This window comes from Ictidomys tridecemlineatus, chromosome 5, assembly GCF_052094955.1.
Source record: "Ictidomys tridecemlineatus isolate mIctTri1 chromosome 5, mIctTri1.hap1, whole genome shotgun sequence".
NCBI lineage: Eukaryota > Metazoa > Chordata > Mammalia > Rodentia > Sciuridae > Ictidomys > Ictidomys tridecemlineatus.
The window spans coordinates 157,555,860-157,577,071 of NC_135481.1; the positions used below are offsets into that span (position 1 = coordinate 157,555,860).

The 21,212-nt window shown below is 39.9% G+C and overlaps 1 protein-coding gene and 1 non-coding gene across 9 annotated transcripts in view; both read right to left on the minus strand.

The window, feature by feature from the left end:
* The window catches only part of Rin2 (Ras and Rab interactor 2), a 219,266-nt gene that overhangs the window by 180,757 nt on the left and 17,297 nt on the right, over positions 1-21,212 (minus strand). The window lies entirely within an intron of this gene.
* Trnaa-ggc (transfer RNA alanine (anticodon GGC)) lies at positions 5,426-5,498 on the minus strand. Its single transcript has one exon. It is a non-coding gene; the product is annotated as a tRNA-Ala (tRNA).

The window sequence follows — 21,212 nt, forward strand, 5'->3', positions numbered from 1 at the left end:
CTGTATATATGTGTAATAAGAATTGTAATGCATTCCGCTGTCATTTGTTTTTTAAAAAAACAATTTTTAAAAAAAACAGATTGTCCTAAAGATCAAGAAAAATAATCCATGAAATACACTGGCTCATTGAAGGCTATTCTGTAAATGGTTATAGTAATATCAAATACCACCACCACCAACATCGCCATCTTTTTCAGAAATATTTAAATCCCACTTCTCTTCCCTTCTCCTTCTCCTTCTCCTTCTCCTTCTTCTTTTCTGTTTATTTTGAGATGAATTATCACTATGTTGCCCAACTGGCCCCAAATTCCAGGACTGAAGTGACCCTCCGGTTCCAGCTTCCTGAGTTGCCGGGACCACAGGCCCATGTCACCACACTGGGCTTAAACTTTCCTTCTTGATCCTGATTTTCCTCTGAACTCCTACTTTACAGATAGAATTACTGCAAAATATTCTTAATAAACTCTAAGCTTCATTTATATCACTTTACAACACCTTCTAATAGATAAGATTTTGAATTTAATGTATCATCCCACTATCTTCAGGATGGGCTGCACAAATGGCGGGCGAAGGAGAGCCCGTGAATAACATCAGGTTTTCCTTTTGAGGAACAGAAATTCTACTGCTTCTTTCCTAATGTTGTTTCTGTTACAGAATTTAAAAGTGTGTACAAATTAGATAGGCATAAATGCTCTATATTCTCACTGTTATACAGTTATAAAATCAAGCACAATTCTAAATTGTATAAGAACAAGGATGTAAATCAGTACCCAAAAAAAGCAACTTGGCTCACTTAATGCAATGAACAACATTTGTCCGTAATTAAGTCATTGCACACCAATATGGCGGGGTTGTGCCTTCTATGAGGGAAAGGGTTCAAATAAGAGAATAAGTCAATAATTACCTGAAAGCTGATATGCTCTACTGGAGAGGCTTGGGGTAGTGATTTGCCTACCTGAACTACCATGAAGTTTTCTTTCATTCATTCACCTTCAGTAGATTTTGGTTTACCTTGGCTTTAGGCAAAAACATTATCTATATCTAAACCCTCCTTTGTCCCTGCATACCCTGCAACAATCCTAATTGGGATGACTTAGTCTGGAAGAAAATAAAATTAAACAACCTCAAACCCAAAGGCAGTCATTTAACTGCAGAACTTGGTTGCAAAGTTCAAATTTTCAGGGGTTCTCAGCTCTGGCTACACATCTGAAAAGCTTCAAGCCTGCACCAAACACAGGTTACATCCCAAATTAATTACAGAAGAATATCTGCAGGGGGAACTCGTACAGCCCTGTTTTCAAAGCTCCCCAGACAATTCCAATATGGTAGAGGTTGAGAATCGGCGACTTAGTGATTTAAGACTTTCAAGCTCATTTGTTTTCCATCCACAGTGATAAACATATTTTATACCACAATCCTTACCCAAATACATACATGTTAAACAGAAACACTTTATGAAATAATACTTAGCTCTTACTACCAATCATACTCTCTGATTTTTCTCATTCCCTTCACTTTTGTTTAAAACAATGCTAGAGCTGGGTATGGTGGCACACTATAATCCCAACTATGTGGGTAGCCGAGACAGGAAGATCACAAGTTTGAGACGAGCCTGGGTAACTTAGCAAAATACTGTCTCAAAAATAAATAAGTAAATACATAAAAGGGTGGTGGGGCTAGGGATGTGGAGATGTCACTCAGTGGTAGAGTACCTCTTAGGTTCTCTATGCATGTTTAATCCCTGATACTGAAAAAAATTTCAATTTAAAAATAAATAAAGCAATGTTGAATGTGCTCAGCTTTACCAATCAAGGAGTAAAAATTCATTAGAGGTTATGACCCAGTTTAAAAACATTGCTCTCGATAACACAGAACATAATCTGATAAATTATTCAAGATTATGTCCTGAAATAAAAATGTATGTCAAAAATTCCCCCCAAGAATATGTGAATCTCTGAGAATAAGTCCTTATTTGTACATGCCCATTTTTTAACAGTTGTATTATATGCCAGATCCTTCATTTTGTGAAATAGGAAAAGGTTAAATTCATGTACGCTTTCCCTCTTGTAGGTACACATGACTGTGTTTGTTCTGCTTTGCCCCCTAGCTGCTATTTCATATCTATATTTTCATGCATAATTTTGCCTATTTGAAAAAATCCTTAAACAATTGCATTGTGGACCCTTGAACTTAGAGTGATGCTGTTTCTCTGGATGCTGTGTGGGGCATTGGTGTTAGTTTTTCTTTGCCCACACACCATGGTGCATCCCAGCATATGGCAGGATGTAGGTCTTTGTATCAATACTCGGCTGAGTTTTAGCATTCTGGCACATATTTCCGGTTGGGAGTTAAGACAATGGCCCTCTAGGGAGACTGATAAAAAGCACATGTGGCCTCACAGAGGAGATTCGCGGTCACTACTGGTATCTTAACAGTTATGCATCTTTCCAGCCTAGGACCCTTCCACCATGGGGTTCTCTGGTTTCAGGTCCCCACTGCCCTTACTTCCCACATAAGCAAAACAAAATTGAGTGTTGCTCCACAAGACATGGTTTGTACGAATGTTGCCGCGGTAGCATTCAGAAGTGTTTCAAAGCTTTTTGAGGATCCGAGAGGAGGGCACCCTACAAGGTAGAATGCTATTAGTCAACTTCCAAAGGGGTTTTGGCTTTAAAAAACAATAAAAAGCCAAACTCAAACAATATGAGAGAGAGAGAGAGAGAGAGAGAGAGAGAGAGAGAGAGAGAGAGAGAGAGAGAGACTCACTAAACTGGACTTACCCTGACTACATATGACATATGCTATAAAATCTTACATAAAACACTTATAATGCTGGCCATTTAAAACATGTTTTATATAAGGAAACATAACCATGTATTAAAATGGGAAACAGGCCGAGCCTTCCCTCTGAGTCAGGGTTGAGCAGCTGGAACAACTTGGGAAGCTGTCCCAGCCTTTTGGGGGTAGCGTCAGAGTGTGCACACAAGAGCATTTCTCTGGCAAAGGGCATCTGCTTTAGATTGTTACTGAACTTGAACAGGGTTATGTTTCTAAGAGAAGTGCCCATTCCTTCCAAACTTGCATACGTGCATCAACAAACCAGAACTTCTATAAGGACCACTTTTTTGAGGGGAGGTATTCTGTATACACTGACTATAGATGCACTATTCTCACAGTTGTTAATGGTGATCATGGATATATTACTGTGATGGGCTGAATATGTTCCCCAAATTTAATGTGTTAGAAAGTTTGTTCCCAGTTCAGTAATGTTGAGAAGTGGGCTTTTGGGAGGCAGCTATATCATGAGGACTGTGAACTCATGAATGGATTAATCCACTTATGGATTCATAGTTTAATAGATTGGGGGGAGGTGTTATAAAAGTGATCTCTCTCTGGCCCACTTGCCATCTTACCATGTGATACCCTCTGTTATGTTATGATGCAGCAAGAAGGCCCTCATCAGATGCCAACCAGATGCTTCTCCTCAGCCTCCAGAAGTATGAACTAAATGTACTTTCCTTTTTTTTAAATAAATTATCCAACTCAGGTATTTTGTTATAGCAATAGAAAATGGATGAAGAACATTATTTTCTTTGATCTTTTCTTAAAGGAGGTAAAACTGGTTAGGTTCATTCCATCTCTGTGTACAAGCTTCACAGATTAAAAGACTGAGTTACCAATTTGATTAAGTTCCTTACTTACAGATGCCTCAGTATCCACAATTTGGAACTCAAATCTAAGCTTGTTCAACTTTTCTCACAGTTTTTACTACTAACTCTGTATTCCCAATCTTATAAAGTATTAAAATATCATTTTAAAAGACAGTGGGAAAGAGGCATGCCCCCTAATGATCTAAAGACCTCCCACTAGACCCCACTTCTTAAAGGTTCTACCCCCTCACAAGAGCCCCACATTGGGGACTAAATCTTCAACACACAGATCTTTAGAGACCTCAAAGAACTAAATTACAGCATAACCATCTTTCTGAGGAAGAAGTGAAAGAGAAAGAGTAATATTCAAAGAAAACCCTGCTGTTCTTTCAGAGTTAAGACCTATTCTTGGCTGTCCAGTACAGAAGCCACCAGCCATATGTGCTTTTGATTACTTGAAGGGTGGCAAGCCCAAGCAGACATGTGTTTTAAGTAGAAAATACATGCTAGGTTTTAAAGACTTATGAAAATAAAACATAAATAACTTCAATACAAATTTTCATATAATCACATTTTGAAATAATTTGAAATACTGCATATGTTGCCATATATATATATATATATATATATATATATATATATATATTGTTCCAGGGATTGAACTCAGGGGCACTCAACCACTGAGCCACACCCCCAGCCCTATTTTGTATTTTATTTAGAGACAGGGTCTCACTGAGTTGCTTAGCATCTCGCAATTGCTGAGGCTGGCTTTGAACTTGCAATTCTCCTGTCTCAGCCTCCCAAGCCGAGGGGATTACAGGCATGTGCCACCGCTCCTGGCTTACCTTGTATTTCTATTGGATGGTGCTGCTCTATATAATAGTCCCCAAAGCCTTTCTGGTCACAAGTATCCCTTGGCTAAGTTGGAATATTTTCTTTCTTTCTTTCTTTTTTTAGTTGTAATTGGACATAATACCTTTATTTTATTTATTTATTTTTATGTGGTGCTGAAGATTGAATCCGGGGCCTTGCACGTGCTTGGAGAGCGCTCAACTGCTAAGCCACAACCACAGCCCTAGGCTATTTTCTACATTCTGAACACACACAATGCCAAATTATGAATGTATGTACACAATGTTATCTTCTGAATACACACAGCACAAAGGCCCGAGACACACAGGATGCACGCGCCCGCACATGCACACAATGCTATATTCTGAACACAGACACCACATGCAAAGTAGCCACCCAGTTTATGACACCTTACTCTCTGCTGCCACCTGCTGTTGACATCCTGCCCATCTAAAAAACAACAAGCGATTGCTGGCGTAAAGAAATGATTACACTTTTCTCCCTTGAACCACCCTGCAGCCTGGAAAGTGGGGAGCCTGTATCCTCATTCTCTAACTGGAGGAGGTGACAAGACCTGCTTAATGCCACGAGTTGGCAAAACACAGGTTCCCTTTGGTTTGTCAGTCGCCATGGTCTCCCCATTTGGCCCTCTGATGGCTCCTGCTCCTACTTCCTAATCCCATGGACCCCTTTCTCCTTTGAATCCTCATTGTCCTGTTTATAGGTCTCAGCTTACCTATCTTTGTCACAGTACATACTTGTTACACAACATTATCATTGTTTCACCCACATGATTCCCCTGATGACCGGGATGGATTCTGCTCTGGTTTAAATCATCAGGGCAAATCACATTTGGAGGCCTCAGTTAATATTTGATTAATGTAAAGCATATTATAATGTCCACCGCTAGACACCTCTTTTTTGGGGGATGCTGGGGATTGAACCCAGGACCTTGTGCATGCCAGGCAAGCACTCTACCAACTGAGCTATATCTCCAGGCCTGAACCCCTTTTGAACATGTAAAGTTTTGCTATGGAAAAATGAGAATTGAGTCTATTCCTCACAGGTAGGACCTACAAAGTAAAGCCAAGCCGGCCAGAGTTCTAATTTCCCCTCTTAAGACCTCCCCAGGGCAGATCTCTGTCTACAGGGAATAACTCCTCTCTCTCTCTCAGCCCACCCTGTCAGTCTGAGCTTGTCCACTGCTCTGGCTGTGTCCTAACAGGGGTCCTGCCTGACTGGCCTTCCCAGTCATAAAAACTACTGGAGAAGAAGCTGGATGGGGGAAGGAAAGAAGGAAGTACATATTTCCTTTTCAAAAATTACAGAATTAAGGTCATAACTATGGGAAATTCTAAAACATGGACATTGTCTGAAACGGACATAATGAAAGTGGAATAAAGATGCTGGCGTTAGCATGAGAACCTTAATACTTCTCCCCAACCCCAAAGATCTCCTGTTCACAGTTCTGGGAACACTCATCCCCAGGAAGAACTAATGGTTGGTAAAGGACATTGTAGTGCCTATGAAAGACTGGATCATCTTTTACTCTGGCATGTGCTCTTTCAAAGATCAAGCTAAGAATTTTGTGGACCTTAAACAATCTAAACATCAGCACCAAAACTCAGATTAAATTCTTTGGGGTCTTTTTAAATATATAAGATTAAATGAAATAAAAAACCACAAGATGTTTTGAGTCATTTTCTGAAAAAAAAATACATTTGCTATTTTGGAAACTTCCAAATCTTCAGAAATGGCAAATGATTCTAAGAATATGTATGTATCCATGGCAATTTTTTGACCATTTCTAATTTTTTAAAATGAATTAATGAAATGGGACAAGAAATTCATGTGTTCATTCAACTTAACAAACACTGGTTGATTTTGTTCAATGTCTAAGCTGGACACTGTAGGGGCACAAATGAGGTCTTCTTTTAGATTTGGGCCATCGGCCAGGGATGGGGAAGGTGAGTGCATTTATGGCTGGGGGAGTGTGGGCAAAAGCATTTTAGTTTAGATAGAATTATTTAGCCCAAAGTAGATGTGCCAAGATATAAGCATTAGACTCCCACTTGACCCTAATTAGGGGGGATTTGGTGGAAAGGCCTGGACAAGGAGAAAAGATTTCTATTTACAATGCAAGCTTCAGGAACCACTGAGAATCTCTGAGTAGGAAGTAGGATGCCGGAGGAAAGGGCCCTTTAGAGCAGGCAATGGAGATGCAAACTATAACCTCGAACAAAAGAAGAAAGAAGGTGCAGGCATGAGAGTCACTGAGGGAGAAGACTGCATTTCATCGTCCGGTGCAGATAGAAAGAGGGTCAGAAATGGCCACCCAGAAGATAAGGAAATTGGGAGGAAAAACTGGTGTCCACAGGTGGATGATGATTATATTATTAGGTAAGTTGAATACAACTTGAAAACTCCTCTTCCTCAAAGCCCACATACACAAATAGAGAATAAAGGAGGAGTGGTGTAACAACTGCTCCCCCTATTTAGTAATGCAAGTGATCAACTTTTCTGTGTGGGACAACAAGCAACCCGACCTGCTTGGTCTTATGAAGACTGGGAGAACTGTGGTGTCAGTGGCCATGTGATTATTTCATTTTTGGAGAAGTTGAGTCTGAAGTTCTAGGGGAGCTCCAGATTGGGAAATGCAAGAGACAAGTCAAAGAATCACCAGAGACAAATGCATCTCCCGATATCCAGAAAACAACACTTCTACGAGGAGGGAGGTCATAGTTTAGAGAAACCCAAACACACTTAAGTTGATAAGAGGTGCCACACTTGATAAGAACATGATAAAAGTGGGGACAGTCCATAGGTGGACAGAAATGAAATATGTGACTCTATCTAAGGAAACATTGGAAGGAGCCTTGAATGATTGAGTTGGGGAAAAGAAAAGCACGAACGTCTCCCTCCGTCCTGTGAAGGTGGAATTAGACTCAATCAGTCACAGTAAGAGGCAGACATAGAAACAATGGTTAGAAATTGGAGGCAGGCAAATTGCCACACTTTAGAGTAGGGGCAATTTATTCTTCATGGAAGATTAAAGCCCAAACTGGACAATAGCCCTGGGGGTTGCTATAAAGAGGACTAGACATTATGATGAGAATTACTCAACAGTCAGATCTCCCTGTCAGTCCCATGACCCCATAGTTGGAGGCAGATTGGAGCAACAGATATGAGGTGAAGAGCTACCTACAGAGAGTGGGCAGGTGAAAGGTCAAGTAGGTAAGATGCCCAGGAGACACACTGTATTGAGAGAAAACAAATGAACTGCAGAAGTAATCATGTACAAAACGAAAGAAGCTCGTGGAGATAAAAGCACTGCACAGGACGAGGAAGAAAATCAAGAATGCCACATTAGGAAAAAACGATTTTAAACGATAAGGTGCATAGATCTTAAGTGAACAGAGCTGTTTTTAAAAATCCTTGCATACTCCAAGGTCATGAAGATACTCTCTTATATTCTTCTCTAGAAGGTTGATTTAAGTCTCATTGAATATCTGACTGACCTCCCACCATCTGTCAAAAAGACTCTCCTCTCCCCACTTAGTTGCAGTGTAGTCTGATCGTAGGTAAGTCAAGTGACTGCATATCTTGTACATCTGTCTCTGGATACTCATTTCTGTTCCATTGATCCATTTGTCTATCCTTGCTCTGCTGCCAGTTTTACTTAGTTAATTTTATAGCAAGTCTTGATAACTGGTGATGTAAGAACTCCAGATTTGTTGTTTTTAAATATTGTGTTGACTATTACAATTTCTCTTACATATAATCACATCTAAATTTTGGGATCAACTTGTCAATTTATACAGAAAATAAACTGCTGGGACTTTAATTAGAAATTCAATGAATTTATAGGTTAAAACATGGAGTATTCCAGTTCATGAACATGATATACCCTTCTATTTATTTAGGTCTTCTTTAATTTTTCTCAATATTTTATAGTTCTCAGTGTATCATTCTGACACATATATTGTTAAATTTATTCCTAGTTATTTGGCATTTTTTGCTGGTACTGAAAATCATATGCTTTTTAAAATTTTTCTAATTATTACTAGTATATTAACTTCTGAATAATCACAAGTTCAGAAACTTTTCTTTTCCTTGCCTTAGTACCTTGGTAAAACTATCAATACAAGATTGAATAAAAGTGATAGGTGATAAAAGTTGAGAGTGCATGCTTGTTTGGTCAGAGTAAAATCATTCAGAGTTTCACCATTAAATATGACTAGCGCAAAACTTTTATTTTTTTTAGCCATATTCAGAACTTTTATTATATTAAGGTGGCTAGTATTAATTAATCCTAGTTTGTTGACAGCTGAGGTATTTTTAATTTAAGCATTAAGTTTTACAACGGACATATAATAATTTGGAATAATTTCATCAAGAGTGGAATAATTTCATCAAGAGAGTATCTTACATCATTGATCAAGAACTGTCTTATTTTGGAAAGACTATCACCTTGGACAAACTCAGTAGGTCCTGTGTACTACATAGGGTAATACAACAGTAGACAGTCAACGTATACTTGTGACAAGCCATTTAATCTCTGCACTGTTAAGTCTTTCACTAGATCTGGGTCTCTGGATATCAAACTTAAAATCTGGATAAAATATAATGACAGCAGTAGTTACCATTTATGGAGCACACACTATATGCCTGACATTGCATTAAGCCATTCACGTATATTACTGCGTTCAGTCCTTGTGATAACACTTATAACAATAGGCATGGCATTTGAGGCAGGATGTGATAAATTTACCTGCCTGTAGTCACAAATTAATGAACAGTGGAGGCAGGATTCAAACCCAGGCTGTCCCTAATTCCACATTAACCTATATCCCACCAGAAATAAAATATTCTCCTTTTAGCCCTCTAAGTGAAGTCACTTCTCTTTGTTACAGCCTAGAATGCTAGACATGTTTGCTAACTATAAAGCCAAGCTGAGAGCTACCTAATGCTGAGCTTTATCAGCAACCCTTGAAAGCAGAACAATTCTTCCTGCATCTTTTTAGACTTATTCCATCCAAGGACAAAGTAAATAGTTCTCTCTAGCAACCTGACCCTCCATTTATTTCTGCCAAAAGCAATAGATATTTAAAGCTTTGAAGCTACAAAAAAAAATTATCTAAAAAAAATGCAACTGCTCTTTAATGCAAAGATTAGTTTATAAGCTAAATCTAGAGGGAAACATGATTCTTCTCAAGAGATACACTTTCTGGTCTATAGCTTCCTCTTCAAAAATTATATGAAACAAAAATGATCACTGAAAGATATTAGACAAGTTGCTCTTCCTTTTCTAGAACAGTTCTTATTCCTTGAGGATCCATTCACCCTAGTTATCTGTTGCTGCATAACAAGACCACAAGACTCAGTGGCTTAAAACAATAATCATCTCATTATTATTTTGGTTTTCTTAGGGGCTGGAATTCAGGAAAGGCTTGGCTGGGTAGTTCCAGCTGACAGTTCTCAAATGTGGTTACAGCCAGATGGTAGCTGGAACTGGAACAAAGAGTGGTGGTGGGAGGAGGCACAGCTGGAACAGCTGGAGACTGGTAGGACATCTCCAACTTGTATCCTGTTGTTTCAAGGCTTTGTCATGTGGTCTCTTTGCATGGTTTAGTTTGGGCTTCCTCATAACATGGTGGCCTCCGAACAGTCTCCCTTTCTTATAGGATGCAGGTCAGAGCTCCAGTAAGATCTACTAGAAAGTAAAGTGGATATTGCCTTCTTTTCCTTTCCAATTTATCCTCAGACCTAAGGCAGTATAATTTCTATCACATCTTATTGGTTACAAATGAGACACAAACCCTCCCAGATTCAAGGGGGAAAGGAGTAGACTCTATCTCTTGCTGGGGAGGTGCTAAGAGAAAGTATAGGATGAGTAGGTCATGTTATTGTGGCCATCTGTAGAAAAATACTATCTGTACCACAGACTAAAATGAGTAATAGTAGACAGCAAATGTCACTGCCATTCTCATTCTTCAGGCATATAAAACAAGCATATCATGACCAGGCTGCCCTGATCATACAGAGGTGGGGGAGACACAATCACATGTGTTCTTTGACTCAAATACAATACAACAGTTACTAATAGGGCATTATGTAAAATTGTGGATGTGTAACCGACGTGATTCTGCAATCTGCATTTGGGGTAAAATTGGGAGTTCATAACCCACTACAATCCAATGTATGAAATATGTCAAGAGCTTTGTAATGTTGTGAACAACCAATAAAAAGAAAAAAAAAACAATGAATATAATGTATGGAAATTACTTCTTCAGCTGTAAAATACGGCATGACTGATTATGGTTGGTCATTTATTATAGTTTGGAACCAATTTTGATAAGTTCAACTCTGAAACCTTGACATATTTATTACGAAAGAGAATGAAACTCTCCTTGTAAAGTTTAGTCTATTCAACAAGTATTACTTGATTTGCCCTGGGAAAGTATTTGGGTGTTTGCTGCAGTTTCACTTATTTAATAGAGAACTTGGAAAATAAACACTATAGCCAAGATTGGCTTTACCAAACATTTCCCATGGGAAAAGTCATTATACTTTTATGCAAGAAATGATTGCCTGGGACTGCAGTGCAGAAAGACCTATGGATGGGAAAAGGCAAAAAAACGAGAGATGCTGGGTGATTGGTCAGTCTGCTTCCACTGGCAGCATGGTCCCATTGACAATTTAAGAATTCAAAAATAGGATTTCTTCATTTCCTCTCCTGAGTTTAATCAATTCTCATTTCACATCTTCTTAAGTTATTTCTACTTTAGTTCTGATATTTTGAATTTATGAATCATATATATATATATATATATATACACACACACACATTCATTCTTATCTCTTTTTTTCATATTACATATGTATAATAACTTTGATTCATAAGCACATATATATTATATATATGAAAATACTTGAAATATTAGTGTTTTCTTCCATTTGAGGGGTATTTGTGTGGGGGCAGTAGGAGAGAGTGAGAACTTATTGTCTGAAGTCTTTGATTTTCAAATGCTGTTTTCTTCAGCTTGTGGCTTTGCTGCGTGATCTCTGCTGCTTTCTGCTCCTTTTACAGTTCTTTTCTGGACCAGCTCTAGTTGATGTAGACAAGGGACAGCATGTGAGTGACTGGCTAGTTTTCCTGATTCAAACGCGCCCTCTACTGTTGAAATAGTGAAGTGTCATTTCATTGTTTAGTGCTTTGTCTTGGAGAGGGGTGTGTCTTGTGGTTTTGTGATTCTCTTTGACCTCTGCAGGACTCTGTTTTTACTCACTTTGTATTCTTTCTAGACATCATCGAGTCTCCAAGCTACAGTACCTTTCTTAAGTTCTCCCATCTTTTCCGGGGTTTCACCTTTCCTGACCATTCAGGATGGGGTTTGACTTTCCAAGGGCAGTGTCTGGGCTGCATCACCCCAGGCTCTGTACCCTCTGTCCTTCACTTGTCCTCCGTGGTCTGCACCCAATGCCCCTGAGAGGGGTGGGCTCTCAAGGCTAGATCTGCCTGGCTAGATCTGGGTGCCTATCTTGATACAGGCAATTTGAAATTTGTAGAATTCTGTCTTTAGTAATTCTGAAGGCATGTGTAAATGATTATTTGATTTGCTTTATTTCTTGATTAGGGTGATTGTTTTTTCACATTATGAGAAGAGGTTTGTATCTAGGCAACCACCATTACTCCACTGCAAATAATGTTTTATGTGTTTAAATAACAGTGCCATTTACTGTGCTTTAAAATACTCATCTTACCTCCACAGGCATTTCTTAGTCCAGTTACCCCCTCAGTATCCTGGAGGACTTAGTTTGAAGATCCCCAAGGAAAGCAGAATCTGAGGATGCTTAAATCCCTTATATAAAGGGGCACAGTATTTACATATGACCTATGGACAACCTCTAGTACATTTAAATCATCTCTAAATTACTTATAATACTTGTTATGAGTATTTATATATAAAAATATACCATATATATTTATAAATATAATATACACATACATACATACATACAAACCTGGTAGGAGTATGTTTTGTGTGTGTGTATCAGGTATTACACTTGTTATACTGTATTTTTTAGTTAATAATGATAAGAAAAAGAAGTCTGTAGAGATTCAGTACAGATGAATTTTTTCTCAATACTTTCCATATGAGGTTGGTTTAATCCACAGATATGTAATCCACTAATACTGAAGGTCAGCTGTATAATGATACACATGCGCGCGCGCGCACACACACACACACACACACACCATAACTTTTAAACCAAGGTTTCTTTATGATAACTAACACATGTTCACAACTGTTTAAATTCTTTTCTGACTATAAAGCTAACATTTTTAAATCTCATCAGACATCACCAAAATAGAAAAACCTTCCACATTGACTGCAGCAGCACCCCTTGACAGCATCTACTGTCCTGAAGTAAATACCAGTTCACAGAAGTTATTAGAAAAATCACATCTGATTTTCAAGCTGCTTTAGGGTAACAGGACAATTCACATATTTTGAGCAGAGCTCACCTGTGCCACATGCCAGCCTGTACAGACTCACAATCCAGCTTCTCACTGTTTTAACCTGGGCCACAGCTCTACAGTAGATCCTGCAGGTGTTAGCCACATTTCTCCTGCACCAAGTGGCCAGATTCCACATTGCCAGTGCTGACATCATTTTGCCTGAGGTTTTCTCTGGTTTATGGAGTGGGTTTTTCCCAAAGGAGAACTGAAGTGCTGAGATTCGACCCCGATGGGCCATTAACATATGCAACTTATGACTGACAGGAGTTGCATAGCCGTATCAGGCCCTGCACCCTCTACCCCTCTGGCCAGATGAGGTTAATTCCAGGTAACATCCTGCAAGATAAAACTCAGGAAGCAACCTGGGTCCCTGACTCACTACCTGGAAGAACTTCTCCACCTATATCATCATCTACACAAAAACTCATGCGTTACATCCCTGACAGTTTGGGGTTTATTTGCTGACCTCTTCTATACATATAACCATCTGGCCGGACTGCAGCCACCTTTCGTCTCTCTATTACTATGAATTTTGAAGTAAAATGAACAAAGGCCTTGCCTCCCCATTTAAGACTTCTATTTTTGTCCATATGGCATGTAAAAATTCTCTACAACAAATGATGGGTACACTCCATGTACCAAATTTACGTATTACACGTGCATAACTTTTTTTTATTCCTCTTCTTTAAGGCAGGTGCTGTTCTTATCTCTTTTTTTTTTTCATATGAAGAAAATGAGGCCCAGAGAGGTTAATTAGTTTGCTCAGAAATCTACTCCAGTACTCGGAGTCCCCAGGGTTGGAGCACAGGCCGCCATCTCTGGCACACATGCCACACTGTATTAACTCTCCATCTGGACTTTTGTTTCAGCATCAGACACCACACACTTTCACTATACTGCACTGGCTGCTGGGAGATCTTGTGGTGACATTCCTGATTCACTCTGCTTTAAGAAAAGCTTATGGGGGGGGGGGGCTGGGGTTGTGGCTCAGTGGTAGAATGCTCGCCTAGCATGCATGAGGCATGGGTTCGATCCTCAGCACCACATAAAAATAAAATAAAGGTATTGTGTCCACTTAGAACTAATATTAAAAAAAGAAAAATTATTGTACCCAGATCTCAGGATGGGAGGAAATGTGACCTATCATGGAATGAAAAACCCTCTCCCTTTGAGCCTGGACTTTGAAGGAGGCACTGCCTTTTCAAAAACTTATCAATTCTGACCATTATAGGAAGCTGTCTCTGCAGACAACCCTGGATTATAGTTGCTTCCATCTATTTTAAGGATTTCTTTTTAGCAGAATTCTAGGCATATGCAGACTTAAAATTACAGCTGCCTGTGTGATGAATGAAATTTCTCAAGCTATATCTTTTACATTAACAACTCAGGCTCTGAATTACATTATACTTTGGCCCAAGAGTTGAATCAATGAGGCATCGATTCATATGGTGTTTCATATTTTCAACTTTGCATTTTTCCAAGTTGCCCAAATTATGCACAATGGGTGGCTGTTATCTTTATAATCAGAAATAAAAACTATTATCAGCCAATGAGATAACCCGCAGAAAGGAAAGTGACCCAACAATTACAAAAGCCATAACATCACTTCTTTATGGCCTCCAGAAATAGGCTGTTGGGGCATGCTTGGACAAACTTAAGATTTGATGTATTCTTTCTGTAAAGACACCAAATATTCTGGCACCAATAAATCACATTGACTTGAGCTCTGAAAGCAATGACTGTGATACTGTTGAAAGTCAGGGGATGGCGAGACAGTATAATCTCCAGAGGTCTCAATTTTAGAAAATCTCAGTGTCCTGAGTATGAAAAAGTACTTATATTGGATCTAATGCTTATCTGAGGCTTTCTGCTTGGCTAAAATATGAACAACCCAGAAACTCAGGAGGCTGAGGCAGGAGAAGCCCAAGTTCAAGGCCAGCCTCAATAACTTAGTAATCAAATTCCTTATTCAAATTCCAGCTTCCAAACTGTCCCATCTTGGGATCTTAAGCTAGTTAGTTATACCCATGTGAGGTTCAGTTCCACTGACCCATGAACTGTGGATAATCATCAGGACTGTGCTGTCAAAGTGAGATGTGATAATGCAGGTGGCACGCTCTGCTCAGAGCCTGGCTTGGAAAAGAGCACCTTCTCCATGGGAGAACAGAATAAGTATCCAGGACTAGTGTTAATGATTATGAAGGTTATTCTTATCTGCTCTTTGCCAGGTCTCAATGTGTAGACCTGGCTGGACTGAGGTGAGGATTGAGCCAAAAGTCAGATACCTTCTCATCATCTCACCAGATACTTATCTGGGCTTGATCGAGAGTTGCAAAGAATACCACTAGGTCTCCTTTGTGATGATCCAAGATGATGCATCCTCACAACACCAGACACTACTAGTATTCTCACTGGATTGGCCACATGGTGCTATTTTCTGTTTTAAGTCACTTATAATTTCCAGATGGAGATTTTGCCTTTTGACATGGCAGTGTTCTCAGTCCAAACTCTACTCTGTATCAAGTTCCACATTCTTCTCTGCTGGTTTTTGGCTATGACAAAAAGTCAAAGTTGGACCCCCAGAGCTGTAGAAAAGCCAGGAGTACCAGAATGTAATCCCACATGGTATGTGATTCTCTGGGCCTCAGAATCCTAAGTTGCACCCCCAAGGTGCCCTCTGAGGTCCCAGAAGTTTTCCAGTTCTTTTTCCTCCCAATGTTCCCAGCTCACTACTTTAGGGAACCTATCCATGCCATGCACTGTCTGCGGGAGGTAGGAAATCCCTCAATTCTTGACTTAAAAGGGGCTCAGGGTTTTCTCTGCCTAGTTTCTTCCCTGAGTTAAATAGCAGCTTGTGTTTCAGATGTGTCATGGACAGCCCATGCTGAACTTTATTTATAATCAGCCACTCCTGATTCTACATCCTGGCTCCGGCACCATTTACTAAGCCTATGACTTAAGATGAGTTTGCTTAACTTCTTGGAATCCCTATTTAGCCATATGGAAATTGTGGATTAAGTACTTACCTTTCAAAACTGCGTGGGGACCCTCAAGGAAGTAAAGCAGGTAAGAGTTCCCACCATAATACTCAGCACACAGCAAACAGCCTCCAAATGTTAAAGGTAGCCGAGGCATAAGAACTTGGGCACATTATTGGACTTTTCTAAGATTTGTGTCCCCTTTTGTAAAATCAGCAGATATGATTCCATGATTCTGGGAGTATTTTTGTTATTTCCGGTTCTTGGTCCAGTCAGTGCTCAGGCAAATTTAATTTGCCATCTTGTTTCAACACTGAACATTCTGCCTCTTTTCTAGCACCTGGAAGGGAAGCAGGTGCATACAGGTAATTTACAAATACCCAGGGCCAACCCTTCACATTTCTAATGTTACCACTCCTTTATCAGGAGACTTTTATTTTTCCTTCCCAAAGAAACGAAAATATATTCAGGTAGATTCCAAACAAAGGCATGCTCCACCCACACCCCCCACCCACAATTGCAAAATAGCTTCTGCAGCATTATTTTTCCCTTTGAAAAATGTCTTTAGTTTTTGGAAATACACACCAGGAAGACTGTGGATAATGGCAGGTGCTAATTGTAATCACATGCCCAAAGCCTCGCAAAAGTCAATTAATATTCCATTTGCTCCTAACAGTAAAATCTGACTATAAAGAATGAATTTTTTTTTCTAAAAAAACAAACAAACTGGGAATTCCACAAAGAGAGCCTTTGCTCTACTTGTACATTTTGATTATTCACAGTATTTTTTCAAATTCATGTACAATGAAAATGACACTCAAGAAATTAAAGATTTCATATGAATAGGAAATCTCCCATATATCACAAGGAAGATCAGTTCTCAGCCAGAAACTAATATAAAGTTAGAAGGAAATAATGGTGGCTATTTCTGCTGGGAGGAAAGCCTAATTTACTTGAAGATTTAGTTTTAAATGGCCATTTCTAGGAGCCGTAAGGCTATGGAGAGGTCAGATCCAATCAACAATTGTTAAAAGCCTGTTAAATCCCTGTGGTGCAGTTTTATACTAGCCAATGAAGCGTGGGATTTTACTCTCCTGGTAAAATGTGTGAAGAATGCAGAGCTGAGATCCTAAAACACTATTTTGCTCTGTGAGTGAGGCCGGGAACTCAGCTGGCTCTGGCTCCCCACAGGTGAGACTTGCTCCCATCTGCAGCAGCCAGCCAGTTGTGAGCAGGAGGCAGGAGGGACCTGGTGGATGTGGAGGGTAATCTATTCCTGGGGCTTGGAGCCTCCTTCCAGATATTTCTAAGAGCTTCACCTCTGTCCTCCCCTGTTGGAATAACGTTCAGTTTACAGCTAGCAGCTAGCAGCTATGAGCAGCACGGAGTGCTGAAGAATCTACACTCGTTCAGGCCTGATAGGAACGCCTGCAGGATGGGGTGCTCTGCTCTAGCAAGCTGTTAGTGAAACCTCATCCTTAGCACTTCTGGTTAGCATTACCAAGCTGCGGGGCCAGGAAACTGAGAGCCAGGAGCTTCGACATGGAACTTCTAACTTAGAAACCCCCTCCCCTAGGGACAAAGACCCTTCCTGATGATAGCACTATTTAGAGCATCCTCATAGGTGGTTGCATTAGGCAGAAGATGATTGGCTGATGGATACTATCTTGCTTGTGTATGATTGATGGGCATGCTCCACTCGAACCCTATAACAATTGTGTACATTCCAAAAATAAACTGAGCTACTGGACAATGACCTGAGGTGGGTCTCCAGCCAGTTCTCTCACCAGCTTCCGGAGTCTGTGTGTTGATTCCGCATCTCTACCCCCCATGACAAGGTAGCCGAGCAACTAGTTGACCAGAACCACAGCACTCCCCCTGTTCCCTTGGTCCCTGATCACACAGCCCTTTTAAAGTTTCAGCATTTAAAACCAAAAACACTCTGCCACTAATGATGGTTAGAGATGCCTGGATAAAAAGTGTTCCCTCTTACACGGACCCGCACCTAAGGCTCTACACCTCCCTCCCTTATTTCTTTTTAATCAACTTGTGTATGTTCCAAGACCCCACTAGTGGACATCTGTAACTATGGGCATTACTAAATCCTATACAAGCTATGATTTTTTCCCTATACACATGAAGGAGTTGAGCGTGTGCCATGTCAATATAGGCTGTACTGAAGTTATTGAATGTTTGAGGCTGAAATCACTTGAGGAACCATGTGTTAGTTTTTTACCCTGTGTTCGTTTTTTTACCACTGTGACAAAATACCAGAGAAAATAAACTTAAAGGAGGAAAGATTTATTTTGGCTCATGGTTTCAGAGTTTTCTGGTTCAATGTCAGTTGGCTCCATTGTTTCTGGGTCTGTGGTAAGGCAGAACATCATGGCAGAGGGGTGAGTCAATAAATGGTGCTTGTCTCACAGGAGATGGGAAGCACACCCCCAGTGACTCACCTCGTCCACCAAGGCCCCACCTCCTAAAGTTCTATCACCTCCTGGTAGTGCCACCAACTGGGGAACAAGCCTTCAAGACATGAGCCTTTGGGGGACATTCCAGATCAGAACTATAACAACCTAACTTCAGAAAGGGCCATTTCTACTGCTTTCTTATAGCCAGGAAGCCATAAAGATTCTTTGAGGAGGGATGTTCTTCTCATACCAAGGCTAGAAAATGGTTTTGCTCACTAGAGACTGGCAATTGGGCTGCAATAAACCTGAATAAACAAACTCTGAACTAACTCTTATCTTCCCTGAGCTTCCACACTCCCTGACCATATATCTCTTAGTGACATCCCTAGACTCTACCACCCTAATCCAGATTTATTGTTCTTTGTTTAAAACTTAGAAAAGTATCCTGCTTTGATCATTTCTTTGGACTTCATTCCCTGGTGAAGGTCCCCACGAACATGTACATTTAATAACACATTTGTGCTTTTCTCTTGTTAATCAGCTCTTGTAGTAATTGGGGTTCCTAGATTAGCTAAAGAACCCTCATAGAACTACAGGGAAAGTAGAGGGAAACTTTCTTCCCTATACATAATATCTATGATAAAGTTTAATTTACATATTAGGCATAGTAAGAGATTCATGACAATAATAATAGAATAGAATAATTGTAGCAATATACTGATAAGGCTACAGTTAATCTGATAACCAAGAAGACTACTAAATGATTAAGCAATGGATAGTGAATATATGGATACACTGGGTGAAGGAATAATTCATGTTCCCAGCAGGATGGGCAGAGTGACATTTCATCATGCTTCTCAGAATGGTGTAGAATTTAAAACTTAAGGTTTGTTTATTTCTGGAATTTTCCACTTAATATTTTCAGCCTGCAGGTAACTAAAACTGGGGAGATCATGATTAAGGGGAAATCACTGTCACTGAAAAGAAGTTAATGGTAGACTTGAGGGCATGCAGAGGATTGAAGTCAAATATAACAAATATTTGTTATTAGCATTTCTATTTCAGAGGGAAACTATAAAATCAAACTTCCTAGGCATTTCTCCACAGCTTCTCCTGGACCAGAACTGGAGATTTGGGTACCTCTTAAAGGATGCAGTTTTTGAATAGAGAGTCCCACACTCAGCATGATGATGGAGGATCATGAATGCATGTGTTCCTTAGATCTGACTTCCAGAGGACTGAAAGGGTCGCTTTGGTGTTTGAGCTCTGCCACGGGTACAGGAGGGCCCAACTGATTAACATGACCTTGAGAAAGTTACCTATGTTCTCTAAGCCTCTGTTTTCCCAGAGTAGAATGGGTATAAGAGTTTCCATCCTCAATATGGGAATAAATATTTAATGACAGGGGATGAACTATGCCCAGCCTAGAAGTCACACACATACACACACACACACACACACACACACACACATCTGTGTGCTCACTAAATATGTTTTTTTTAGAGAGAGAGAGAGAGAGAATTTTAATATTTATTTTTTATTTTTTTTAAGTTTTTGGCGGACACAACATCTTTGTTTGTATGTGGTGCTGTGAGGATCGAACCTGGGCCGCACGCATGCCTGGCGAGCGCGCTACCACTTGAGCCACATCCCCAGCCAGAGTGCTCACTAAATATTGATTCTCATGATGACCATTTGTGATCTTAGTCCTCAGGACTCCATCTCTGGTCTTTTGCTGAAATCAAATGATGTGTTCAGCCCCAAATTAGAAGGCAGTAATACCTCCACTAGACTCTGGTGTTAATGGGAACCAAATGCTAACATCTTAAATACCACTTCAAAGCAGGAAGCTAAGGGAAATAAACACTTGAATGGCAATGTTGGGAATTTCAGAAACCTTATTCAGCATACCCTTTTCTTAGATGGTTCCATTCTTTTTGTAGCCCAAAGCTCTCATTCAAGCTCTGGATTCTTGGAACTAACTCCTCTTGACACCTCCATTTGGGTTCTCATAGATTTGTCAAATTTTACACCTATCAGATGTAAAACTCTTCATTGTCAAGACTTCTTCTTCTCCCACATTTACAATTTCCTTAACAGTTAGTTCCTCCTCTGGTGCTGGTGGTCAGGAGAAGTCCAGCACCATTCTTGGCCCTGAACTCGCTCTCTTTCTCTTTCTGTCTCTCTTGCATGCTCCTCGCATCCAATTCATCACAGTTTTGCTGGATCATTCTCCAAATTCTGTCCCTAATTTTTCCCTGTAGTCCAGCACTACTCTCTGCACAACCACATTCTGTTCTTATCTGGTCTCCCTGATGTCATTCTTGCTCCACTGAAATCCTATCTGTAATCAGCAGGCAGGGGGATCTCTTATAACACAAAATCCTATTGTATCATCATCCCCACAGAGAACAATGGCTTGCAGTAGAGCAATGGTCTTGGATACTCAGGAAGTCCCTACCATTCAACGGAGCTGAACTAAGAACTAGTACTCTACAGTGCATGCATGGGTCCCAGTCCCTTCTTTCATTTTTCTTGAATATGGATGATTTTTATAGATATGTTCAACTCCATCACATGCCACAATGGTAGAAGATAAGGGAGAATCATAGCTTTTCCTAATGGCAAATATGCCTCTTGCATTGACTGCAATCTTTGACTCTTGGTCTTTTCTCCACTTCTTCTCTATTTGCAAAAACATCACTTTTATCACATGCTGCTCTGAGAAAAATACAATGTGCCCAGTCCACATTCCTATCTGACTTTCTTTGGAAACAGAAATCAGAGTTTGGTTGTG